The sequence below is a fragment of the Diceros bicornis genome, chromosome 15 (genome assembly GCF_020826845.1).
Source record: "Diceros bicornis minor isolate mBicDic1 chromosome 15, mDicBic1.mat.cur, whole genome shotgun sequence".
Classification (NCBI taxonomy): Eukaryota; Metazoa; Chordata; class Mammalia; order Perissodactyla; family Rhinocerotidae; genus Diceros; species Diceros bicornis.
Window position 1 is genome coordinate 32,160,709 of NC_080754.1, and position 27,815 is coordinate 32,188,523.

The 27,815-nt window shown below is 40.5% G+C and overlaps 1 protein-coding gene across 3 annotated transcripts in view; it reads left to right on the forward strand.

Moving 5' to 3' along the window:
• Positions 1–27,815, forward strand: part of MB21D2 (Mab-21 domain containing 2) — a 110,405-nt gene that overhangs the window by 79,198 nt on the left and 3,392 nt on the right. Inside the window, exon 2 of one of the 3 annotated variants that reach the window (XM_058556107.1) lies at positions 16,813–16,870. The exons of 1 other annotated variant lie outside the window; for it this stretch is intronic. The gene's annotated coding sequence lies outside the window, so the exon portion shown is untranslated. The remainder of the gene's footprint in view (positions 1–16,812; positions 16,871–27,815) is intronic. One more of the 3 variants, XM_058556108.1, reaches the window with a different exon arrangement.

Consider the following 27,815-nt stretch of genomic DNA (forward strand, 5'->3'; position numbering starts at 1 on the left):
ACTCTTGAGCCTTGTGAATCTAGCAGGAAAACATGGTGAGGTCTCCGCAGTGGAACACAGGGAACTCCATTTTCACATTCTAGTGGTTGTTGGGGACCTTTGGAAGGCGATCAAGTTTATCACCTACCGCTTCTTTATCAGCCATGCAAGTCTATAACTGAAGAAGCCAGCATTTGCTATTTACTGAGCACTCCCTGTGTGCCATGCACATACATTACATCATTTAATCTTCCAACAACCTGAGAGGGAGATAATCACCACCCCCAGTTTTCAGGGGAGGAAATCAAGCCCGTGAGAGGTGAAAACATTTACCTTCCACCGCTAGTAGGTGGTAGTTTTGCGGTCTGTCCCAGACAGGTTTCAGCCTAAAGCTGGTACTTCGTGTCCATCGTAGCAGAACAAGATATCCAGAGAAGGAAAAAGAGATCCTTGATGCTGTGGGGGGTACTGAGATGCGTTTCATGGGATCTCTGCTCCAGAAGAATCTACACTTTAATGAGACATTGATAAGAATCACAATCATTATCTGAGGCTACCCATTAAATATCAGCCAGTCCATACATGGCTGGTGGGAATGCAACATCTTCCCACCACTTTGGAAAAACAGTGTGGCACTTTATAAGTAAGTTAGATACACACCACACACTTAACAAATGGCACAGCTATCACACTTCTAAGTCTTTACCTGAGAGAAATGGAATTTATGTCCACACAAAGGCCTGTACACAAATGTTTACGACAATTTTATTCATATTAGCAAGAAACTAGAAACAACCCAACTGGGCATCAGCTGGTGAGTGGATAAATAGTATATCACATCCATACAATGGAATACCGCTCAGCAATAAGGAACAAGCTATTGATTTGATGAATTCAGCAACATGGATGAATCTTAAAAGTATCATGCTAAGTGAAAGAAGCCAGCCATGAAAAGCTACATACCCTTTCATTTATGTTCCATTCAGGAAATGGCAAAACTATAGGGACAGAAATCAGATCAAAGATTGCCTGGGGCCTGGAAGGGGATTGAATTCAAAGGGGTATAAGGGAAATTTGGGGGATAATGGGAACCTTCTATATCTTTAAAGGGGGTAAATTTATATGTTATACCTCAATAAACATGACTTAAAAAAAAAAATGTCACCCAGTTCAAACCTACCATTTTCCAGGTAGGGAAACAGGCCCAGTTGAGGAAATGACTTGCTACAGCAGTTGTGAGTAAGGAATACAGGTTTCTCAGCCCCAGACCAGAGGCAGAAGTGAGCTGAAACCTTGGCGTCCAGGCTTAGTCCAGAGCATGTGCCAGATAGGACTGGAGTGCCGATCCTCAGCTCTGAATTCAGCACTGTGGGTGGCTTTTTAAAACTCACATTCCACTGTGCTGCTCATCAGGCTGTTGACCTGCAATTTGACTAGAGGGTTCCTAATTAGAAAATAAAGCAAATTTGCATTCAGCTGGAATCCAAAGAACATAAAACTCCAATAGTGCACTTCTATGTACATATTCCATTCTACTGGTTTGTGTGTGTGTGTGAGGAGATCAGGCCTGTGCTAACATCTGCCAATCCTCTTTTTTTGCTGAGGAAGACTGGCCCTGGGCTAACATCTGTGCCCATCTTCCTCCATTTTATATGGGACTCTGCCACAGCATGGCTTGCCAAGCAGCACGTCGGTGCGTGCCTGGGATCTGAACCCACGAACCCTGGGCCTCCACAGTGGAGCGTGAGCACTTAACCGCTTGCGCCACCGGGCCTGCCCCTTCCATTCTACTGTTTTGAGAGAGAAGGGAAAGAAAGGCAAAACAGTACCATTAATTTATTCAGAAGTCTGCCTTATTAGAGCATTGCCACCCAGTTAGTCTAGAAAGAACAAAATATCTTAGAGACTCACGCCATCTTGTCACAGAAAGCAGGTGAGATTTGGAGTGCACGAGACCTGGTTTTAGTTCCTAAATCTTTTACTTCTGAACTTCGTGTCCTTGAGTATCCACTTCTCTGTCTGCAAGATAGTGACCATAATTCCTACCTCAAAGGGTTTTTGTGAGGTTTAAATGAGAGGTTGGGAAATAGAGTACCTAGCCTCGCGGTGATAGACTTCTCCAGTATGTTCAGCGTGGGGCTCTGCGCTTTACATGCATTATCTTAAACCTTACCAATCATCATCCCAATTGTAGAGACGACCAAGCCCAGGGTATGTAATCTGTGAGCAGTTATACGCCTGGCAGATAACCATTGGGCTATGTGTAGGGTTCAGTAAATGATTATGGATCTGGATCAAGCCCTAGTTATAAAATAATTGGTTGGGAGTTTGGAAAGGAGTGAAATTCTGCTTCTGAATTTGAGAGAAAGCCTTATTTTAATTTTTTTTCTTTTTAAGAAAGAATGGGAAAACAATTGAGGCCAAAATTACGGCCCTGACTGAGCGCCAGACTCCCAGTTGAAGGGAAGGGGTCCTCTCCAGTCTCATCCTCACTCAGCCTCCTCTGTCTTTGTCCTGAAAAAATACCCCAACAACCCAAGAGACTTTGTGCTATGTAGGAGCAGCTAAAACCAGAGAGCCAGCGAGACTTTCCATCTACCCTCAGCAGAGTGACTCTCTGGGGACATTGTCTATAACCTCAAACCCTGTTGACCTTCTGAGATTCACAGGCCGGTTTAACACTAACTGAAATAGGGTCAATTTTATTAAACTTATTTTTCTTCTTTTACAATTGCAATAATATACCAAGTAAGTTTTCCATCTTCAGTTGAAAATATTTCTCATTCTGTCACACAGCCAGTGTAAGCCTAAATTTACAAAACACCAACTAGTTTTAACAGCCTAAGATAACTGGCAAAATATCAGCTGGCAGTCTTACTGACAATAGAATTGGTTTCTATACAATGGATGTTTAAATCCTTCCATTACATGATTCATGTGCCTGGACTCAATTTTCCTGTCCTAATCATTGTCTTCTAGTATCCAGTGGTCAGTTAGACTTATAGATTCTAGTGCATCCTGTCAAGCACTGTGTACCAGTGTGTGTCATGGATGTTGTACTCAAAGAGCATGATTTGTGCTGAAAGGAAGCATGCTATGTTCCAGAATAGAGAGAATTTGATAAATGTTAAAGCTGTGTATGGAGGGGAAAGCGCACAGTGGTTTAGGTGCCAGAGATTTCTCTACTGCCCAGGGCAGAATTATTATCCTCTTAAATAGTTAGGAGCCTGAGGATTAGAAAAACTAGAGTCAAGGCTAGTGGTCAAAGTGAGGCTATACAACAGTCTCCCAATACCCGCCCAGAGCTGTTCCCACTAGCCCACAGCACGTTCCCTTTGTGTAGGTTGTTTAATAAATTCATTTCACAACCCTTAGAGCACAGTAGGAAACAATGCAATTACTGAACCATAGGAACACAGCTGCCAACATCTTGTTGATTCAGAATTGTCCAAACACTTCCATGTGGGGGCGGGACTGATGCAATTTGCTGGTTCAACAGTTGACATTGATAAATTGGAGTTTCATTTCCTCAGCCTTCTGTTGGAGGTGCTAATGAGCATTGAAAGGCTGGAGAAACCCAGGAGGGAGAGGAGGGGAGAATCTTGCCTGATCTACATACTAAGTAATTGGGCCTGGATGATGTGGACTTGACACTGCTGGATAATAGGTGGACACATTCAAAGGCACTACTAAAGGCCAAATAAAATTAGCTCTGTGAATATTTTAATTATTTAAGTTCCACTTGCAGATCGTGTGGGCTGATATCTTTATTTATTAGAATGTTTGCTTTTCCTAATATTCTTTTGTATGTTTCCTGAAATATTCTTTTATATTTCATGGGGCATTATGCCAAGATTCCTTGGCTTCTGGAAAATGAGGGGGTTGGATCAGATGACTCTAATATCTCTTCCATGGTCCGTTTTTTGACTGACTTGGCAAGAGAATTTGCCTGAAATGAATTGCATTCCCCTACACAGACATTTATCCAGGCCTCCGTTTTCCCCATTCATTTTCTCATTCATTCAGTAAGCATTTTGGATCCTTACTATATGCCAGTTACTGAGCCAGGAACTAGAAATGAAGTAGGGAATCGTCCAGAACGCCACCAGGCCCCTACTCTCAAGAGTTTTCATTCTGACAGGGAGACAGGTAAGTAAGTAAAGTGTATCAGGGATATGCTGGGGGGAGGACACGACAGTATGAAAACACATAGGAGGACCCCTACACTAGACATAATAAAGGAAAACTGTTCCGAGGATGCAGTATTTTTTCTTTTTGAGGAAGTTTGGCCCTGAGCTAACATATGTTGCCAATCTTCCTCTTTTTCTTTTTTCCCCCAAAGCCCTAGTACATAGTTGTATATCCTAGTTGTAGGTCCTTTTAGTTTTTCTATGTGGGGAGCCACCTCAGCATGGTTTGATGAATGGTGAGTAGGTCCGCGCTTGGGGTCCGAACCTGCGAACCCCAAGCGAACTTAACCGCTACGCCACTGGGCCAGTGCCAGGATGTAGTATTTTAAGTTGCCCCTTGAAATAAGAAGGTGAAGATTAGGAGGAATAAGTGTTGGATGGACTTTCCTCTGTGTATCTCCCAGGACATTTTGAGCACTTCTTCTGTATGTAGCATAGAAGGGGATTATGAGAATGTCATAAAACACTGGCTTTGGTTGGTGAGGGAACAGTGTGGAGAGAAAAAGGAATGATTTTGGAGAAGAAATGACAGAAGGTTAACACTCAAAGTGTTCTCATTATAAAAAGGTTAAAAATTTTAAATGAGTCTTAAAAATATATATTTTATAATTTCCTCCTTAAATATAGTCTATGGGCCACAATTGAACTCAAGCACATCTTTGTCAACATCAGCTATTGTAATCTAATTGTTCGAGTTGAAAAATATTTTAAAAGTTGTCTGTACTCATCATTTCACACATGAGGCAGTTGATGCCAAGAAAAGTTATTTTTTTCAGAAATGAATTTAATGGCAGAGCCAGCTCTAGAACCCTCTCCATATCCCCAAACGACCTTCTTCTGTCAAGGGTTGACTAAAGATACTACCTCCTCTAGGAAGCTTTCTCCCATACTCTAGTCTTGCCCACTTATTTTCTAACAAACCCCAACTTTAAACTTATCCTCGTTTAAAAAAAATAACTTGAATTTTTTGCTAAATTATTTGAGGTCGTATTACATTCCCAACATTCTGTAGTAATTTATTTTTTTCTTCTTTCATCCAACTAATGTGCGTTGAACTTTTGCAATGAGGGCCTTAGGCACTGGGGGCCATTGTTCTTGTTCTCAGAGAGCTTGCGGGCTGAGAGGGGAGATGGATAACCTGGTCTTAAAGGATGAAATGTTATGTTCTTCCTTTAGAATTTACGTCCCTCCTTGATCTGACCCTACTCATACTGTTGAGGATTCTTTTGGTAAAGCTGGATATATTGCTAGCACAAGAGATTGCTACTTTCACTCACAGAATTCTCCCAGAAACAAATTCCTTCTAAACACATATCAACATAGAGAGGAAATGCAATGATTTTTGTCTTTTTGCCCCAAAGGTCATTAGGCTATCTGTGGGATAGCCCTCTAGTAGAAGTATTTCTGTTATGTTTTGGCTTAGGGACCAATTATTATTTCTATGACTTTTATATTTTCTCATCCTTTTAATCTGTTAATTTTATTCAAAAACAAATTGATTTGAATAAAACAGGTTGGCATGAGTACTGGACTTTTAAAATTCGCCTGTTACATATATGATTGTGTATCTTGAAGTCCAAGCCAGCCATGAATGATCTTTTTCCTGTCTGTTCAGTTCACAGTCAGAAGAGTAGACTTATCTTGGGTAAATGCATTTTGTTAAGCCATGAATAGACAGTTAGGAATTCTCCAGTCATTTTAGAGACTATCAGACATTTATTTACTCAATGTTTTTAAAGCAAATTGGATCCATTTTGGTATGGCATTCATTAAAATTAAACTTGTTCTAAACAGCATCTTGAATTTCTTTATTTTAAATGTGTTAAAGCTACCTATAAATAGACTAGAACCCAAGATATTCAGTGTGAAAATACTATGTATAAAAATGCAAATTTAACTTTGAAGGAATACTATACCAACTTATAAATGTGTCAAAAAAGACTTCTATCATACATTATCATATTCTATCATATCTGTTTAGTAGAAACCGTAGAGATTGAATGCCAACTGGTTGCTGGCGATAGTAAAATGGTCAAGCTGTCATGTAAAGGATTTATATCTGTACGTTTACAGCCCATCTCACCGCCTCTGTGTGGTCATATCTGACTCTTATACCAGGGTATCAGAGCACTGGTTTAAGAATTGGGAGACCTTGATCTAGTCATGCCTCTGACACTCACTAGCTTTGTGGGTTTTAGCTACTCATGCCTTTTTGGCATTCAGTGTTCTCATCTGTAAAGTGAGGTGGTTAGCACTTTTGAGATAGATGAATGCGAGTGATGGAATGTTTCCTTCCATTTTGTACACAGGGAAGCAAAAGCCATGACAGATACAGTGACCTGCTTGTGGCCACAGGGAGGGTCACCAGCTCAGTAGGAATAGGTCAGGCTCTTTCAGATTTTTTGGTCTCTCCATGCCTTTGGACCTGATGCTCCCTCATAGTCACCCTGGTAACACCTACCTGATATTGGACTTTATTGTTTACAAAGCCTGGACAACTCCGTCTTTTGGGTTGAATCCAGATACCTGGGTTCAAAGGTCATATCCACAGACTGTGTAACTTTGGGCAGTCATTTAACCTCAGTGTCTCCAATTCTTCACACTACGCAGGGGCATCTTAAGATTAATGATAATACATAAAAAACCCTTGGCCAAAATAGATGCTCAGTATATGGGTTATGTTTTTAAGAGGCCAGGAGTGGTTGGATAGTGGCATTAGCAATATCTGGAAGGCAGCAGCATCAAAAAGAATTTTCAAACAAGTGATAGGTACACTGTTATTTGAAGGGTGCATAATGTCAGAGACCATTCTATTTGTTTAAAATAGGTTTCTGGGAATGGAAAACAGGTGATGAAGCTGCGATGGAAGTACCCCAGGGGTAGTACCTCCAGATGTGTGCAAATGAGGCCAGCTGAGTTGTTCTGAGGAGGGTGAGACCTTTGCAGAGAGAGCCTGGGACAGGTTGCTAGAGGAGCATTTCAAACCCAGCCTGAGCAGTCCCTGAGACACGTGCACTTTCATCAGCAGTCATTTGTCGTCTCTCTGAGGCGAGAATCAATACCAGAAGGAGAAGGCGACAAATCATTCATTGCCCAAAGACTGGCTGTAAATCCATTGCCCATTATTTTCTTTCTAACCACTTTAAAGAAACTTCCACGCACGTCCTTTCCCCGAAACACAGTGCCTCACCTCTGGACTTCTAATGGTCTTCAGAAAGATCTGCAATTACCTTTTGTGTTGTCAGGAGTTGTTATTTCAGGGGAATTAAAGATGTATTCTGTTCCACTGTGCTTATGTTATATCAGCATTCATAATGTCTTTGTTTTCTTTTATTCCATCTGTTCCTTAGTACTAGAGAATTTTAGAGAAATAATCTGTCTGAAGAGTCTGTATTTGCCTCTGTGTGTGCCTGGGGGACACATGCTTTACAAGTGTTAGCTGCAAACTCACTCTTAGTACAACTTCCCCTCCGCTCAGAAACACACATACCCTTTTTCTGTATGGACTCCTGAAAGTCAGAAAGAACATGAAAGACTATCTTGTCCAACCAGCTCACTTGGTAGGGAGCAAACAGCCTGGACAGGGAAAGTGACATCCTCTCTTAGGGAGCACCAGGACCGGACCCTGGGTGTCCTGCTTTGGGTTCAGAGCTCAGATCCACAGCTTCTCCCCTACACCAGCTGCAGGGCTGGAGGGTCTGCTCTCCAAGCTGCCTGCACTTCCACAAGCTCCTGACCTGCCTTGGAATGTCCGGGAATGGATAGCGGTAGTGGAGCGAGTCAAGTTGGCAAAAAGCGAAGCCCTTTTAGACAGCTTTGGAATGATTAGAGCAGGGAATTGGGGACCCCCCCAACAGCATTCTGTGTAGAGTAGCTCTTTTGTAAGCACTGATTTATTTTTCTGCTGAAGGCCAGCCTCGGGCAGAATTGGGAAATAGCCAGCTTGAAATGATGCAGTGATTTTTCAAACCTTTTTTTTTCCTCCCTTTTAAAACTGTAGGGCTCTTACTTCAAGTAGTAGAGGCATCAGAGGAGCCCAACATGTAAAACAGACAAAAGTGGCTGACGTGGGGGTGGGAGGCCCGGGTTCTGCCCATGTGGTGTGCTCAGTCTTTCCTCCACTCATTAGCGGCCTCAGCGGGAAGCTTGGCCCTTGGCGCCCCTTGGCGCTCTTCGAGCTCCGTTTGGAAGCCACCGTTGCAGTGGAAAGCCAACGTGGGACTCGGGCAACTCTGTGTTAGTCACCGTAGGCAAATCCCTTAACCACTGAGCCTGACTTTCTTTTCTTGTAAATTGAGAATAAAGTGTCAAACTGAAAGATTTTTGCATGTAAATATTGTGAGATAACATATAATATACTTGGTTCATAGCAGATACTTGGTAAACGTTGATTCCCACCTCTTTTTTTATCTTGTTTTTTTTCCCCTTCCCCCTGATGCCTTTTCCCATAGATGTCCTCTCCTCCTTCAGAAACCCAGAGACCTCTTGTTCCAGCACGTGCCAGACGGGCTTAGCTCTCCAAGAAAATTATGAGTCACTTATAGTCTAGTGTCAGCTTAGGTCAGCTCTGTCCTCCCGAGGAGCATTTCCATGGCACCTCCAGATTCTAGCAGAAGAACTCCATCCCTGCCCCTCTGATTTTCAGTTAGCTGAGAGCTGGCTTGAACAATTGACATTCAAGGGAATTGTATTGAGGGACTTCGTAATCATTCCTTTCTTCCGACCAGCAGTCTGACTTTTCTGTCCCTGGTTAAGTACTAATCTAGGCATTTATGTGACAATACCGTGTACACATTTCTTAAAATCCTTGTGTTCTGCAAAATAGTGCTCTAAAAACAACAAGGCTTATGGGAAAATTAGGGTTATGAGCAGATCGTTCAAAAACTATTTGACTTTGTAACCAGGATGTTAACAAAATCAATAGCAATACTGAAAAATAAATATCACTCTAATATAGGACTTTACCTTTAAAAAAAAATTGAAGGTGGCTTGATTAAAATGTGTTGTAAGGAAGGGATCAAGTTGTTGGATTTTGGAGACAAGAATGAAATGCACTAAAATCATAGAAAACAATCTAAAAAAAGCATTTCCATGACAGACCACATGCCAATCTGAGCCAGGAAGAATGTGAGTGTTAATTCTCTCCACGGGTTGCTGCATTCTGCTGTGATTGAGTACGTTTTGTTTAGTTGCTATTCCTTGGTTGTACAAAATATTAACATTCTGGGAAAAATGCATATGAACTAACACTACTGTTTATTGTGCTGACATAATTCTACTGTTTGCCAATCCTAGACAAGCTAGTTCCTATTACAATAACACATTCTGTATCAGGACAGTCTGTTTCTAGATCTCAAGAGCCTAACCCCCAGACAGAGAACTCAGGTGGACACAGGTGAGTAAGGCTTCATTCCCGTCCTCAAAAAACTCGTGGTCTTGTGTGAGACATGGGAAGGAACTCAAACAGCTGCAATACAGCTCACACATAAATCTCATAACATGTCTGGTTAGTTAGGAAATAATATGCCTGATTGTGAGGGGTTAGGAGGCAAAAGCTTTTAGAAGGAGTAGAATTAGCAGGATTTCAACAGGCAAAGATGGAGAGCAAAACGAGAATGTGCAAAGGCATGGCAGCTGGAAAGCACAGGGCTGTTTGGGGGTACCAGCGTGGTTTGGGGGCTCCACTTTGGGGCTGGAGGCCATGAGGAACATAAGGGGGCAGTAAGACAAGGGTTGAAATGGAGGTTGGCCTCAGAGTGTGGGAGGCCTTGACTGCAGGGTTGGGGGCAGCATCAAAGGATTTGAGCAGGCGAGTGATGTGGTTAGAGCCATCCTTTAAGAAGGTCCTTTTGAGCTTATGTTGGGTAATGGTGGTGGGGAGTAGAGTCCAATTAAGAGATGTTGCAGTTGTCCCTGTGAGAGATGAGGGCCTGAGCTCGACTGTGACAGTGACACACAGTGGCAGTGGGGTGTGCAGGGACAGCATGACACAATAGACATTTTAGAGACAGAATCTCAGGGATTTGTCAGCTGAATGGATGGTATAGGGCTCTGGTGGTACCTGTCTAATGATGACAAATTTACTGTTTTTGGTAATGGTAGCCAATTTGGAGCTTAGTTTTGGAATGTTTGAGACCTCGTATGGAGGGCTGGCAGGGGCTATGGCACAGCTGGATTCTGCGACTGGTCTATACTGAAGCGTGGCAAAGCTTGTGACTCACAGGTTACTGCTGGGTGATCCATGCAGAGAGAATAAGAGTTGCCCTTAGCTCTGGGAGAGGAGATGATGTTCCCTATACTGAGACCTGCCCGCCTGCCCTGAGCCCCAGTCCCTGCTCATGTTCTGATCATAAGACCATAGCATTTTTAAATTTGAAAAACCTTAGAGATCATCTTGTCTCTAAACGCTTTGCTAGATGGAAAACTATGGCGTAGAAAGGTCAAGTGTGGGTCCAGGGTAAGTGAGAGGCAGAACCTAGACTAGAACTAGGACTATCACTTAGCAGTCTCCAGAAAATCTTTTAAGTAATGGCTGTGTGTTAGAGAAACAGAACTAATAGGGTATAAAAGGAGATTTATTATGAGGAATTCGCTCATGCAGTTATGGAGGCTGGGAAGTCCCACTATCTGCCATCTGCAAGCTGGAGACCCAGGAAAGCTGTTGGTGTAATTTGGTCCAAGTCCAAAGGCCTGAGAACCAGGGGAGCTGATGATGTAAATCCCAGTTCAAGGGTGGGAGAGGATGAGATGAAATGCTCCAGCCTGAGCAATGAGGCAGAAAAAAGGGGCAAATTGCTCCTTCCTCCGCCTTTTTGTTCTTCAGGCCCTCCATGGATTGGGTGATGCCCACCCATATGGGGGAGGGCAATCTACTTTATTCAGTCCACCAATTCAAATGCTCATCTCAGATGGAAACACCCCACAGACACCCAGAAATACTTAACCAGAAAGCTGGGCACGCCCTGATGCAGTCATGTTGACGAATTAACCATCATAGGCTGTTGGGGATTGTTGATTGTGATACTTAGTTCTTACAGAGCATTTTCTAATTTTTCAAAGTTTTAATTTACCCATTACCTCTTTTGACCCTCATTTGACCTCACTGGTAGACAGACATTGTTCCTCTTTGCAGGTAAGCAAATAGAGGCATGACGGGTAATGTCTTCCCCATTACGTAGTGAATTAATGGAAGATCAGGACCAGAGCCCGGATTTCTTATTTTGGTTCCATTTTCTTTCCCACAGTTGGATTGTAAATTCTGTGGCTGTGCTAAACTGGTGCTTCTCAAAGTGTAGTCTGTGGACCAGCAGCATCGGCATCACCTGGGAACTTGTTAGAAATGCAGATTCTCAGGCCCTACACCAGATCTACTGAATCAGAAACTCTGGGGGGTCGAGGCTCAGCAATCTGTGTTTTAATAATTTCTCCAGATGATTCTGCACACTGGTTAGAGAACCACTGTGGCAACCAGAGAGAATCCATTCAGTATCCAGGATTTCACTACATTTTCCTCATATATCAAATTCATCAGAGAACAGAAAAGATGATATGCAGCTAAAACTGATCAGAAATGTCAGTACATCTGTCTTTTTCTCTTCCTCTCTTTTTCCCTCCCTCCGTCACTCTTACCAACCACGTACTTTGTGGTAACTTTTCATTACAAGTATTTTCGGTCTCTTACAAAGCTGGCAAAGTTGTCATGAGCTTTCCTTCATTCCGCCCACATTACTTGACACTGACAAAGCCTGAGGAAACTAAAATGAAAAGGAAAAAAAAGACAAAAAGAGAGGAAGGTAGATGGTTGAATAGACAAATACTAAAACCTTTCTTTAAAAAAGGCACATGCCCAAATAACAAGATAAAAACCAGTGTTAATAACTGACCTAGAGAAGTGTGAACAGAACACTGTTTTAAAAAGAAAATTACATTTTTTCAACATCTGCCAAGTTCCAGAAACTGTATTGGGAGCTTTATGTAACTGTTTCAGTGAAGTCTCATAATAGCCTTGTGAAAGAGGTGGTATTATCCTCATTTTTGAAAAACGAGGAGACTAAAGTTTCAGAAGTCTAAATCTCATACAGCTAATAAATCATGAAGCGAGGGTTCACGTCAAGCTTTTCTGTACCCTAAATTCATCATCTCTTCATCACGTCATCCACATTCTCTCTTATATCTTTCTTTCCCACATGCCTTTTTCATCCCAAAGCTGTGGAATTGTATCCATGGATGTATGGCATCCCACCGTTTCAGTAGGATTGCTGCAAACAGCATGTGGCCATTTGGGATTCCCCAGTGAGAAGCACTGTTTCTGAAACCCAAATCCATTTCTGACTCACTTTGCAAGCGTATCAGTAAAATCAGGTATGAATTTTAAAATTTTATATCCACCCTTCAGGCCTTTTTCGTCTTACTTTTTTCATTGCAGCCTGTCCAACACTGTCAAGAAAAATTAGGAAGAAACGACCTCTAGTGGAAACACTGCGAACTTCGTATGGTTTTGCTGGAGGGTTTCTCTGCGAACCACTGCCCCCACTTCCCTTTTGAAATGGAATTATGGAATTTTTCGGCTGAAAGTTGCTCTCATGACAAGACTTGAGTCCCTGCAAAATATCATTTTTATCACTATCTTGAAAAAAAGACTTCTGCATCTCACCATTACACTACCCTTGGGTTTGAGTCCTTTAATGACCTTTCTCAAGCAGGCACCATCTTTTAAAAGAATGCTTGTTATTTAGTCTTTTTCCTGCTTCACTATAAAAAACCTAACCTGCCTGGATTTTTGGAAGGGGCACTGTGTGAATATGGGTGCCTGTATTTAATCCATTGTGTCTGAATTCACGTCCAGGACAGTTGATAGCTTTGGAAAGTGTACACTTCTCTTCAAACTGTGTGATCTTTGGTTTCAAAAACTGAGCTGTAATTGTGCCCATCACCACAGGTTTATTGCTTGGCTGCCAAATCAGCCCCACCGCTGATTCTCACTGACCCAGATATGTGCTCCCCAGTGAGGGGTGGGGTGTGCGCCAAGTGCCCTTAAGGATTCTTGATTGATTACACAATTGCTTTGTCCATACTTAAGAGTGAAGAGAGGACAAAAATCAGCTACTGTCTGATGGATGGAGGGAGATAGAGGGTGTGAAAAAATAACTGGCAGAAATCTAGCAAGAATATTTCTTTTCATTCAAAGCAAAATGAATAACTGGGAGGTTGGAGATGTAAATGAATCCCGGAGTTGTGAGAAAGGAGAGATGTCATATCTTTCCTGAATCTCAATTCCTGTCATGTTTCCAAAAGTCTCACCAAAGTTGTGTCTTTCCTGATTTGAAGAATGGTTAATTTCACCTCTTTAAGATTTTAGAGAATTACTGATACAATGAACCTCTTCCTCTAACTTGACAGCTTTGCCTGTCTTGAGTCCATGCAATTAGACTTTCTGCTTTGAAATTGAGGGAGAGAGCAGACAGTCTCAATTTTTAAAAGCATTTCAACATTGCTAGTTTAAAACACACATCTCCTTGGAGATATGCTTCATTCCTTCTAGGGTGGGACATGGGGACCCCTATTTAAACTCTTGGTTAGAGACCCACATGTGGAGTGGAAAGAGCCTTGGACTGAGGATCAGGACTTTGGATTCTATTCCTAGCACCCGTGTCAGGTGCTGTGCTGTGTCACCTTTGGGCCTCAGCAACCTGATCTGTACCATGACAGTTGAAGGACGTAACCTTGAAAGTCAGTTCTGTCTCCAATAATCTCTGATTCATTCATTCTTTGTGTGGGGAGCACACATGAAACTTAAATTTCATCCCCTGGAGTCCCAGAGTTACAGAATTGGCAACTGATTCAAACATCCTTCAACACCATAAAGTTAAAAAAAAAAAAAAAAAAAAAAACTCTTCTATCTCCCTCAACAGCCACCATTTTAGTTCACAATTTCTGGCTAGAATATTGAATTCCCCTTTTCATCAGACACCACTGTCTCTTGCTCCATTTTTTGATGGTTGGAGGAAAAGTAGAAGAAAGCCATCTCTCAAAATACCACTTTCTCACTTCAGCATGAAGAGACTCACTTTTTGACTTTCTCTCTGACTTTCCTTCTCTGTTGTGCAGGCGTGGGTTTAAAAACACTGCCACAACGTGACTCGCTTTTAAATGATCTACTAATGCTTTTAAGCTGCAAATTTCAACCTCCGCACAGGGCCTAGACTGGTTGTTTTTTAAGTTTAACTTCTTTTGATGTGAACATTTTCAAGCTCAAACACTCAAGTATGTTTTTACCCAGAAAGTAATTATCAGGTAGGCAATTGTGGCTCAGAAGCTCTCTCTGCTCTTTATTAGCCTGTCAGGCTGTCAGTACTTTTTTTCCGTGTCTGTTTTCCATGGAAACATTTATTTGATCCCTTAGTCCTTCCTTAAATTATAGGTACGTGTGTAGTTGTACTAATCCGAACTTTTGTGTGGAACATTCCAGCTTTATACAATGGAGAAACTTTGAAGACGCGTTAACCGAGTTAGTTTTTTTGAAATAGCAGATTTTTAGGGTGTTACTACTTTGTTGTATGGAAACTTGATTGAGGACATTAGTATTTGAAATAACATGTATTTATTTAAATGAAGATAAAGATAATATAGGCAGGGGGGGTCATTATTAATATATTAGGTATTACAACAATGAGCTATATGGAAAATTAATTAGCAATTATTACCTACCCAATTATTTGAAACTTAAGTTATTTCCTAGGAATGATGTGTGTTTATTTAGATGGTGTGGAAAAGGGAAGAGGGGCATCTTATCAATAACCCAGTCAGTCTAGGCGTAATGGAGACCTGTAGGTTTACCCTCGATAGATGTCCGCAGCAGAGCATGATTTCTATTTTGATCCCTTTCTGTCCCTTTCTGCTCCCCCTGCAACAAACAATAACTTGGTCAAGAACTCAAATGACACGCCCTTCCTTCCTTCAAAATGATTGTGTGTGGTCAAACTAGTTTTTAATCTAGTTGAGGCCAAAGAACTGTGTGGATATGTTGTGCACTTATCTTGGCTGGTCACTTAGCCACCAAGAGCCTCAGTTTCCACACCTGTGCAATGAGAGCTGTAATAGTCTTCACAGAATTATTACTGGGACAAATGAGAAAATGATTGTGGCCATTCTCTGGGACTGCAAAGCATCACACAATATAAAGCAAAGTTTATTTGGATTATCTATTGATTGGAGCCAGGTTAAAAAATCAATTTCCTGTTTAGTAATCATTTTGGCTCCTAAATCTTTTAGTGTATGTATTTATTTGTAGTCAGAATGAAACAGTTTTGCAGAAAGGATGGTGCCTTAACCTCATAACATCAAAGACTATTTCCTCTGCCTTCTCTCCCCCTATTCCTGACACCTGAAGCTTTATTCATGGGTCTTTTTTTCGTCTCAGCTACAGCAAATGAGAGCTGGAACTCTGTGCCTTGCGACAAGGTCTTCAATATACTTTGAGCATCAATTGTCAACCATGTTGCCTGCCCAGACAAAGCATCTTTCAGTCTTGGCTCAACCTAGGAGCCTGTCATCTCCTGAGTTTCCAGATTTCCTCTGGGAGATCAAAAGGCAAAGACACTGGGTGGTACCTGGGGGCAAATAGGCCCCGGAGTGATGCTTTTAATACGGTCTTGGTCTTATCAAGTCTTAGCCCGTTGCTAAGCCTCTGTTTCCCCAGAGCTTTCATTCTAGGATTTTTTGATTTTGGATCCCAGCTAGAAGCTCATAGTAAATGAGTGGAATGTGGGTGCCATCTCCTGGCAGTTATTGGGACTTGCTTACTAAGACGGAATCCGTTTATTTAGAGTCTGTTCATCAAAGGAAAAATGCACTGTTAACATCTTTTTTAAAAATCAGGTATTAGACTTTGATCTTAGATCACACTGTAGGTATATAGTAGCTTTATCTCCTAATCTCTGCCTATGATTGTTGGCTAAAAATTGATGCTTTGGAAAATGTCCTCGAGTTAAATTATTCTTGGACAAGAAGAAGAGATGCTTTTGTGTAGTAACCATATAGCTTATGGTCAGCTCATTAACAGGCTCCTAGCTTCTCCCTTTCCTCTCTTCTGAGTACGTAATATGATTCCCTGGCTTGCAGATATAGTGGCTGTGGAGTCTCTCACCATGTCTGGAAGTGACAGTGTCAGGTTGACACTGTCAATCTAAATATATCACCCTGAGAATTTTCATCCTGGAAGATTCCCGTAAACTCTATCGTTAGGCTATACCATCTATTTATTCACTCAGTTGACATCTGTTGAACTTCTGTTGTGTTAGGTTAGGAGATACATAGGTTATCAGACAAAGGGACACCAACAGGTCAACAAATAATTGATAATTGGTCTAAGCACTACACTAAAGAAAATATGGGCAAAGGTCATTGAATGGAGAGATTAAATATGTCATTTGGGATTTTTTCTGTACAATTTAGAAGAATAGAGGCAGAATAATCCCAAATGGAGGCTGAAAGAGAAATGTTCTTTTGGTCTTTGAATTTAGCTTGAGACTTTTACATATGAGTAAGGCAGATCCACTTTTGAACAAGGCTCTGCTCTGAAGATTAGTTCCTGCAGTAAACTGAGAAACTAGACTAACCTACTTTTGTACTTTTTCTCTTCAAGCCTTACTCCCCATTGTTTTCTTTGAAGACTGAGGAAGAAACGCCTATGTCTAAGTAATGTATGAATTTCATCTCTCCAAAGTTCTCCAGAATTGAAAGAGGCTTAGAATGTCCTTTGGGAAATGAGGAAAATTGGAATATCAACAAAACAATAAATGAATAAGCAAGGTGCTCACTATAAATGCACTGGAAACAAGCTCGCTGATCGGAGAAAGCTGATGAACTCTTTTTGAGAATTGTGCTCAGATCTCGTTTTGTAAAACACATATACTAGATCTGAAACTTGATTGTGGGAAAGAACAAGTAATTTATTGTCATCAGCTTATGCTTCTGTTGTCATGGCCAGTTATACATCTGAGGTGTTGTGATTTCATCTAGAATTATTAGCAGGATGAACTTGTTTAGCACTGCTACACACACACACACACACACACACACACTTCCAGAAATAAGAACTACCTTGGTGTGGTGATTCATCTGGGAGGTGATACTAAGAAGCACTAGTCAGGGAGTAGAATGACTGAAACAGAGAAGAGAGAAAAGCCAATAAAGGGTCTGTTAATGAGCTAATGAGCAGATTAATCTTGTGGGACCCTCTGGGAAGTTGTGTAGAACCCATCTTAGAATTGTCCCACCAGAGTCTGGGGAAGCTGGGGCATTTGTCCACCGATTCCAGTCCTCCAGTGGTTGAGGGTTGTCCCCAGTGGTGTCAGTTCTCCACATTAACTCCCCTGCACTTCCTGGTAGTGCCAGAGCAGAGATGGCCCTCAGGCAGAGGAGCAGAATGGCTGACCTTGAAGAGGGAAGCTGCCAGCTTGCAGAAGCTGCCTACCATAGCTGCAAGTGCAGGGTAGGGCGTCTACAGCCTTTCCTACACACACACAACATACTCATGTATTCACAGGGATTAAGAAAAAGATAAAATCAAGTGAAATCAATAATAATAAAGAATTATTATTAATTTTGTTTAGATATGAGAATGGTGGTTACAGTTTTAAAAAGGTCTTTGTCAGATAAATATCTTGAAGTATTTATGGATGAAATTATATGATATCTGGGATTTACTTTAAAATATTACAACAAAATATATGGTGATAAATGAAACAAGAATGGCAAACAATTGTTGAAGCTGGGTGATGGGTACATGGTGATTCATTATACTATTATCTCTACTGTTATACATGTTGAAAATTTCCAAAGTAAACTCATTTTAAGACAAGGTCTTTGCTAGCCAATGATAGTTTTAAAATCCTTTAGAGGTGGCTTCTTTATATAAATTGGGATCATTTTTGAGCTAATGTAGCAACTCTGAGTATGTAGTATAGACCACAGCTATAGAGTCCCTTTTTAGTCAACAGTGACATATTTTCTTAGCCTGCTGCATCACAAGGAGGATATCTTATTACAGGCTCGTGGATACCAGTTGGTTTTTTGATTTGGGAGGGGGGTTGGGTTTTTTTAGAGAAGGCACAGAATTCTTCATGTTTCTTTCCCCATGGCTCAGTGTGCCTAAGCTGACTTTTGTACAGAGAAGAAATGTGACTGGTAAATACTGCTGTGTCCACAGAGGAAAAAGGCTTTCTGCTTCAGAACTCAGTAAGAGCTTCTGGCTTTGTGGTTAGTATTTTTTTTTTTTTTTATAATTATGTTCTGTCTCCTCAATCTCGTAGTAGAAATTTAGGGGATATGACTTTAAAATTAAGGTTTTGCTGTTGGGTTAAAATAAGCAAGTTAGACTATGCCTCTCAATATATGGGAACATTCTCAGAGTTTGTTTTGGGGCGTGAAAGAACTCCAAGGATGTTGTGATTAAAACACTTGTGGAATGCTCTTTGAGAATTGTCTGGGAGTTAAGTATGCAGCACAACACACACACCACACACAGACACACGTGCGTGCACACATAACTGTGTGTCACAGCACTAGATATTCATTTTTTTAAGGTCATTTATAATCAAGTCTTTTTTATGATCCTTTACCCATTTTGCTCATATACTTCATTCCCCAAGGATGACTAAAATCAGCTTTTAATCTGCTTTAGAAATCATTTTACTCCAAAATAGAATTCGTTTCATTTTTGGATTGAGAAATGAGCTTTCACTAGCTTTTTTATAGTCTTTTACATGGCACTTTTAAAGGCCTGAAGATATTAAATTGTTTATTCTCTTAGGAGAGCCCATTTAATGGTGGAAAGCAGTGTGGGATAGTGAAAAGAGTATAGAATCAACTTGAATTTTGATCCCAGGTATTATGACCATGAACAATTTATTGGACTGTTATTTATCTTGATTTCCTCACCTGTAAAATGAGGACAATATCACCTATTTGAAACTGCCAAGAGGATTGAATGAGATGACACAGGTGAATCATTCAGCCTGCTCCTTAGTGCATAGTAGAGCCAATAAATGTGTGTGCCCTTCTCAGAGAGCCCTTGACATGAGATGTACGTACTTTGAAAATGTGCTCTATAAAGTCAACCTTTCTTTTGCTATTGTGTGTGTTATTGCTAGTACTGTGCTGTCTTCTTTTAAATCAGCGGAGTTGGTTGGTTGGAGAATGTGACAGCAGCTGGGCTGCAGATTAGAAATGACACAGAGTAAACCAGATGAGAGAGAAGAGCAGCATCAAGCATTGGAGCCTGATGCTCCCTTGGATCTCTTACTGCCACTGTTACTGGGGCCCACATTGGATGGCCATAGGAGTCTACATTGCAGTCGTCTATCTTCAGTAGTAGGCTTTTGTGATGGGCAGCCGCCTTGGAAGACATCGATACTCAGACTCCATTACTTGTTTGTAGTTTTAGCCTTCACCTCTAATGAAGATTCTGATTGCTCATCTCTAGGGACAGGAAATATTTTCCCTCTACAGGCGGCATTGTTAGAAAATTCTACCTGAGAGACGATTCTTTCATTTACAGATTAGACTGAATTTTTCTCTACATACCTTCTACTTGTTGGAATCATATGGGTAAAGTCCATTTCTTCTTTACCAGGACCACTCATCAAATATTTGAAGGTGTATCTCATGGCCTTGAATTTTCTGTTCTCCTGGCTAAACAATTCTTCTTCCTCTTCTGTGTTTTGGCTGGGACTTTTATTCATTTCCTTCAGTGTTATCCCAGCTTATACTTATATGTTCATTAGCATGTGATTATTTGATTAGTGTGGGAGCCGTTCATGCTGCTTATCAAATATTTCTGGCTCTCTACCTTCCCAGCATGAGGTAGAATTGCACTTTTTTGCCCTGGGATTGGGTGGGACCATGTGACTAGTTTTGGCCAATGATTTATGAATAAAAATGATGTATGTCCTTTACAGGCCAGAGATTTAACTGCTGAAAAAAGATCCTCCAGGGCTTTCTTCTCCAAAAGAGTGACTGTAAAGTTCTAGATGAGGGCTGCTCTATCCACCGGGGTCCTGGATTAAGGAAAGAAGAACCCCCCAGCTAATCCCTGATGGTCACATAGCCTGAATGAAAAATAAGACTGTTGTTTTGAGTCACTGAGGTTTCAGGTTTGTTACTCAGCATAACCGCATCTATCCTGATTGATACAATTATATCTGGCTTTCTCACTCAATGACAGGTATTATGCAGCGGGGACTGTGTGTTTCTCTTCACCTTTGTATCTTCTGTATCTTGCATAGTACTGGCTCAGAGGAGGCATTAATACTTATGTGTTGCATGCATGAAGAAATCAAACCTGGGTTTTGAATCCCATCTCCATCCTTTCAATTTCCTGGACTTGGCTTACTTCATTATATTTCTTCTAAAATGTAGTCACCCACCCCCCTCCATTGAACCCAGCTTTCCAGTTTTAGAGTAATTAAGTAGTTAGCATAAATATCCCCAAGTGAGAAAGGAATGCAACTCACCCTCAGCTGGGTCACAGGCAGAGGAGAATGGGGTACAGTTGACTTAATTCTGAACATCTCCATCACAAACTTACTGCTTCTGCTGAAGATCAGGAGAGGGGTAATCTGGTCATCATTGATACATTTCTATGTCCTTATGTAGCCATTTGATACCATATTGGCATTACTCTTGCTTTCCACTTGCTATTGTTTTTATTTTTCAAGAATGAGCTTTCTAAAGAGAACACTCCTCTTGTAAATTGACAGTCTATAGCTTTCGTGCCCTGTTATGGCTGTGGGAAGCTGCTAGGTGGGGCTAATAAGACTCTCTTTTGAGTCTTACCAGTAAGTTCTGGTTGGCAGAAACCATGAGTTTTTAAACTATCCGAAGGACTGAAAAGAAAGAAAAGGGCAAGACTTATTCAATGAGAAAAATATACTGATAACGTATGTGCATACACGTGCCCAGAACCCTCTGTTGATTGACTGACAAGTAAGGCCAGACTGCACACTAAGTAATTTGGTGTGCATTTTCTTGTTTTATCCCTGTGACCACCCAACAAACTTAGTTGTTATTCCCCAATTTCTGAGAAACTAAGGCCCAGAGTGGTTAATTATGTTGGTCACGGGTGAGCGGGACTTGAATCCAGGCCTAACTCATGTTCCTTCTGTGCAAAACAGCTTAGTAGACTTCGACCAAGCTCATTAATTTTTAGAACTTTGGTTTTAATTTTTAAGAAGGAAAACAATGGTAGATTAGAGACGCTTTTTTTTAACCTGACTTTTGGATTATTAGTAAATGATTTTGTAGGCATATGCTGGCAGTATTTCATACTATATTGTGTAGCAAATTCCATGAGGCTCAGGTTATGGTTAATGAGGTATTGGGATTGAGTGAAACAGTCCACTCAACAAGCAGTTGCCTTCTGATCCCCAGGTCTGTATTAGCCACTGCAGTGATGAAAGCTTGACTACCGGAGCTTATAGATTATTGACTGTGATAGTATCTTTCATTTGCTGAGCCTCTTTGCCAATTATTGTGCCAAATGCTTTATGTTGTTATCTCATTTAGGAAGGAAAATAAGCCCTGAGTGTAGCCCACACGGTAATAGGTATAGAAAGTGCTACCGTAAGAATTCAGATCAAGGTCCTCCACAGGAGTGTACAGGTTGTTCATTCCACAGGGCACTTATTCAAAGGGAACAAGAAAAGGCTGGAATCCATCCTGCCCTCTTCTTGCCAAGCTGTGTGCCTTACCACACGATGGCATCCCCCAGAGGAGGCATCCTGGGGCTAGCACCAGTCTGGGTGTGGCCAGGGGAAAGAATGCTCCATTCCTTTCCCTTCATCTAATGTGTTTTGTATGCCTGACATGCCCTAGAGGCTTTAGATAGGTTACCTTGTTTAGTTAAATCTTCACAACAACTCTGTGGAAGAAGTGTGATTCGGCTAATCCAGTTTTATAAGTGATAGAAAAGGGAAGAACGTATAAGGAAAATGAAAATTGCTGAGCCGCACCCAGAAAATAACTACATATCTATGTGTGTAGGCATTTCAGATCAATCCTATAAGGATGGGAGTTTTTGTTTGTTTTAAAAAGATTAGGAATTGGAAGCTCAGAGAGGTTAAATAATTTGTCAGGCTTACTGAAGTCGTAAATGACAAACCCAGGATTCAAACCCAAGCCTGTCTTACTCTGACTCCAATGCTCTTGCACACATGTTAGTGTCAAAATGGGAAAAGATCAAGGAAGACTTCTTTGAGGAGACATCTTTTGAATCAGTCCTATTAGTATATATATTTGGTCAATAGGTCATTACCATACATGAATTAATCAGTTTTCTAAAAGATTTAAATAAAATTATATGCAGTTGTCTCAGAAATGATCCCTAATAAAATAGACTCTTTGACTTATAAAACATATTGCTATAATTGTCAATCTGAATGATCACTCAGCAGATTATGAAAAAGCTGGGAAGCTCTATTGGTGTCTTACTTCTGTCTTTCCTGTGTCTTGTAGGCCATTTATTTAGGAATACTAATAGCTTCTTGCAAGACAGATCTAGTCCATTCTTCCTTATGATAAATGTGGTTAGTCAGACACATTCTGCTGCTTGTCTAAGGTCACACTAAAGCTTTGACCAATGAAAGCACAAAGGTTGGCACTTTGTCTTGAGACCTCTGCTACTTTCCTTCTGAGCCATTCTGCATCCATGTCAAGCCGGGTCATTGTCATAGGGAGAACAGTATGTAGGTGCCATTCTGACCTTCGCAACAAATGTGGGAATAAGACAATGCTGTTAATCTGTCACTAGGGCTGCATGATCTTGAATGAGTTATTTCTCCCTCCTGAATGTGTTTTTTCACCTATAAAGTGAGAGACTTCATGGTTTCTGGCCGTGAGTGAAAGAGGAAATTGCTAAAACCTTCCCCAAATTGAGATAATTAAAAATTTTATAGATTGGTGACTTTCTTAGCAGGTGGTAGCCATGCTTACTTCTCAGAATGTTTCTCAGAATGTCAAGTAAGCGTGACAAAAATATATAAAAGCATAAATCATACTATATTTATAGAAAGGTTTTATATTCTTTATTAACAACCAAGGAGACTACTCCCTGAGGGGATCTATCAGAATCACAGAGGAACTTTGTCAACATAGTTCCATTCTGTACCCTTCCTACCATTAACAATCATTGCCATAATAAGGCACTGTTATCGGTGTGCCACATGAGTTGGGGTGAAAAAGATACCTCTTTTTTATGAAACAATGAATATTATTGAGATATTCAGGTCTTTTTTATCTACATGGAAATCTTTTTTATATGCATAGTCAAAGATATACAGAGAAAATTTTAATTCTGTAGCATTAATTACAAGACATAAAAGTTTTACCTCTTTATAGATCTTTCTTCCTTCAACATAGGTAAGCGTTGTGTGGGTATGTGTTTTTTAAGAATCTGTGTAAGTACTAATTTCACTAATTTGCTTATTATTTGTTAAACTGCCTACTTGAGTTCTTACATATCTACTGGAGTAGAACTGTGAGGATGAGAGAAGACAGAAAACGATACTTAGGGGCCCGCCCAGTGGCCTAAGTGGTTAAGTTCAGCATGCCCTGCTTCAGCGGCTTGGGTTTGGTTCCCGGGCATGGGTCTACAGCACTCGTCAGTGGCCATGCGGTGGCGGCAACCCACCTACAAAATAGAGGAAGATTGGCAACAGATGTTAGCTCAGGGCAAATCTTCCTCAGCAAAAAAAAAAAAAAGATACTTAGTTCTTGTGCTCTGGTTGTTAACAGTCTGGTGTTATATGCCTGAGTGATAGAGGTTGGTTATTTGAATTCAGTGGAATCTGATGAAGTTTTATTCACTAGAATATAAGGGAGTCAGAACAGAGTTCCACTTTTTACTTGATATTCTAAAGATAATCAGCAAAGAACTAAGTGGATGACATGGAACTAATTCCTTAAACTCCAGGCCCCCATACCTATATAAAAGATTAATGTTAAGGTCTTCTAAAGTAGAAACTATGAAATAAACCAAAATCAAGGAATCAATTACAGGAAGGAAGATAATTTTACTTTGTGTTTTAAAGAGCAGACATATTCCAATGCTTCCATTAAAAGAAGAGACCCACCCAGGGGAATAAGCTGTTTCTTCATCCCTCATTTTTTTGCTACTAATAACTTAAGTGATGTGTGTGCATCTTCCTTTTGTTCCCATTCTGGCTTTGGATAATTTAAAATTGCTAAACAGCCAAAGTCACTTGATCTTACCCTCCTGTAATTACACAAAAATCCTTGGATTAATTCAGAGATGACACCTATTGGAACTGATGCCTACAGTCAAAGTGTACAGTTGAATTTTTTTTCCCCCTCCTCTGTCTTTTGCCTTCTCAGGCCCTGGCTGTGTTTTAGTTGCATGGCAACTCATCTGCCATGATAGCTGAAGTCAGCTCATTTTCACTTAAACTTAACCCAGGAAAGTTTTCAAGGAGGGCATTTGAGTTTGTATGATGCTGGGGAAGTCTCCAGTTTGTGTTACCAAATCATTTGTAAAACTGCAGACTAATGGGCTCAGGCAGGCTAAATGCAAATGTGGATGTCACTGGGGATTAGTTTGCGGAACAATGCGGCCTTAGGGACTTTGTTTCTAACTTCTAGGAGCTTAGCAGATGAGCCTCAGCAATATTCTCTCTGCTGCTGAAGTTCTCTCTGCACTTTAAAGGAATAAGAAGTGTCCACAATTACCCTAACTCCTGAATATTAGAACTTAGCCAAATACTTTATACGGCTCCTTTGAGAGAAGGGCCAGCATTTTAACTAGGTGCATAAGCAGCAATTGGAAGGAAAGAGGAATGTTCTAGTGTGTATACTAACAAGTGAAAATACATTAAAACTTCTTTAAGCCAGCAGAGGGCAAAAGGGAGTTTTAATTTTTTCTCTCCTGTAACTACCCACACAAAATTGTGACGATCCAAGGCAAAATTCGGTGGTACATTTGTAAACAAATTATTCCTAGGCCATTAATGTACAAGTTCTTCTTGTTGTGTAGACAAGACCTAGCTAGTGTGCTCAGAGCCAGTTTGATCCTGTCTAGGGCAAAAGCACATATAGAGTTTTGAATTATTTATGCCTAAGAGAGGACGACAATGTGTTATCCGGATAACAATACCACTTCTACTCGATTCAGATCTTATTTACTCCTCACAATGCAGCATTTCACGATTTTTCCCACGTATATTTATGGCACTCCAAATGCTAGAATGAAAGAATATTTGAAATAATGATGAGTAAATTATGTCATTATCAAATGTTTCTCTTTAAAAGTCACTGTACCTACATGTGAGTCTATAAAATAGTGAAAATGATTTTCACAACCTACTCTGGATTCTGGGAAGTCAATCTTATCCTTTTATAACTACAGCTAAAGCTTGGGGTGGTAGTATTTGTTAATGAGGTTAATACTGAAACATAATGGCAACTGAGAAATGAATCTTTGTCTTGGTGTTTATGACAACTTTCAATCCTGGTTGCTAAATTTGGCTTTTAAAAAACCACTTTATGGGCCGGCCCCGTGGCTTAGCGGTTAAGTGCGCACACTCCACTGCTGGTGGCCCGGGTTCGGATCCTGGGTGCGCATTGACACACGGCTTCTCTGGCCATGCTGAGGCCGCGTCCCACATGCAGCAACTAGAAGGATGTGCAACTATGACATACAACTATCTACTGGGGCTTTGGGGAAATAAATAAATAAAATTATAAATAAGTAAATAAAACTAAATAAATAAATAAAAAACCACTTTAAAAAGGAAAATAAACTTTGCATGCTGAATTTGTAGTGAAGACTGTTTTTGCTTGTAGTGTGTGATGTCTTAGATTGGGCTCCCCAGGAGGCAGCTCCTGAAATGGAGTTAGGATATTTATTAATTACCCTTGGGATTAGCACCTGTGGAAGGGAGGGAGCGGAGGAAGGATCAGGCAGAGGGGATAGTCAGATTTCCTCCCAGGCCCAGTGTCAGCCTCAGCTGACCCCTTCGGGATCTTCAGAGTATCCTGAACTAGGGCACCCTCACGCTGATCAGTTCTTGGATACGTAACCCACCCCCCCACCGCCATAGCACCCCAACCACAAGACATGACCTTGGTTGAGGTGGCTCCTTGCAGCCAAGACAATCCTTAGAGACTATGCTGACAGCACTCCCAGCAGCTGCGACAAGAAGACCTTTATTGAAGAAGGATCTAGGTGGCACATCACAGCAGAGGTAGTGTGAGAAACAGCCCCCAAATGTCAGGTACACTGGATTCTCTTTTCTGACGAATTGTTGACCCTTTAATGTTGGATAACTTATTGATTGCTTTAAAACAACAGTGATAGCTTGCTATATTCCTACCTGTATGGAAGGAAATGGTACTAAATAAAAGACTTTTTCGTGGTTAGTATGGTTTGGAAAATAGAATTTTAAAGAATGAAAAAGAATACGTTTTATAAATGAGTGTTAAATTCTGAAAGATAATGGTAGTACAGACACTTACACCACGTGGTTTATTTATTTGCATTGGGATTGTCATATGAATAACAAACTGTTTATTCAAAGTAATTGTAATGAATAATGGAATCACAGTTCTTTGCCATCTTTGGGGGGAAATTGTTAATAAGTCACAGAGTGATGCTGGTAGTTTGTCAGATAATGAAACACAAGTAAATATATAATAAAAAGGCAAGAGGCAGGGAGACTAAATTTGTATGTTGTTCGTGGAACATTTATGTCAAGGCTTTATTTAAATATTTTATGTTCAAGCCCTATTGATTCTATCTACTCATTCCTTTATTATTCAGACATAGCTTCAATAGTGTGCCTACTGGGTGCGGACTCCTATGCCTACTTAATACCAATTTGAGAGTTTTCACTCTCAAAGAGCTCACAGTCTCATTTTAAAAAAAATCACATTCATAACATCACTACCAGTCACGTCAGAAAACTATTAGGTTTGGGTAGATGTTAAAGCTGGTGGTACAGGAGATGAGTTTTCTCAAATTTAATTTTTTCTTGAAAGCTCCAGTTTTATCATTGGCAATAAATATTGTCAGTTATTTTCTCGAAGACAGGCTCATTTTGTTCATTTTTTAAAGAAAATGTCTGTCAGATACTCAAGTCTGAATAGCCATAGTTTATCAGTTGTTCAATAAAATAAAAATGATGTTCCATGAAAAAAGCAGTGAATTTAGCCCACAACTCAAACGTTCACACAAAATGATTTTCTTGCAGACAGCTTTTGTATTTCATATGAAACAGAAGTGCTTTATGGTTACTTCCCATTTCGTCACACAGAATCTTAGAAAAGTGGTTCAAGAGTTGGGATTTAATAAAATTAATCCATTTTTTCTTTTCCATTAAGGATTTTCTTAAGTGAAACTTGATTTTTTTTTTTTTTTTTTAATGCTAGTGCATGTCAGTAGTAAAGAATCCAATGCCTGCTAGTACAGTCTGGTGCCACTGTCTTGACTAAAGCAAAGGCACCAATAGTTTTCCCCTCCATTGCTTTTGTACCATCAAGTGTCAGGTCAATTGTCAACACGGTGAAAAAGGAAAATAATGCATTAGTAGTATTATGAAAAGAGTTATGACCTCACAGCCCCCTGAAAGTGTCCTA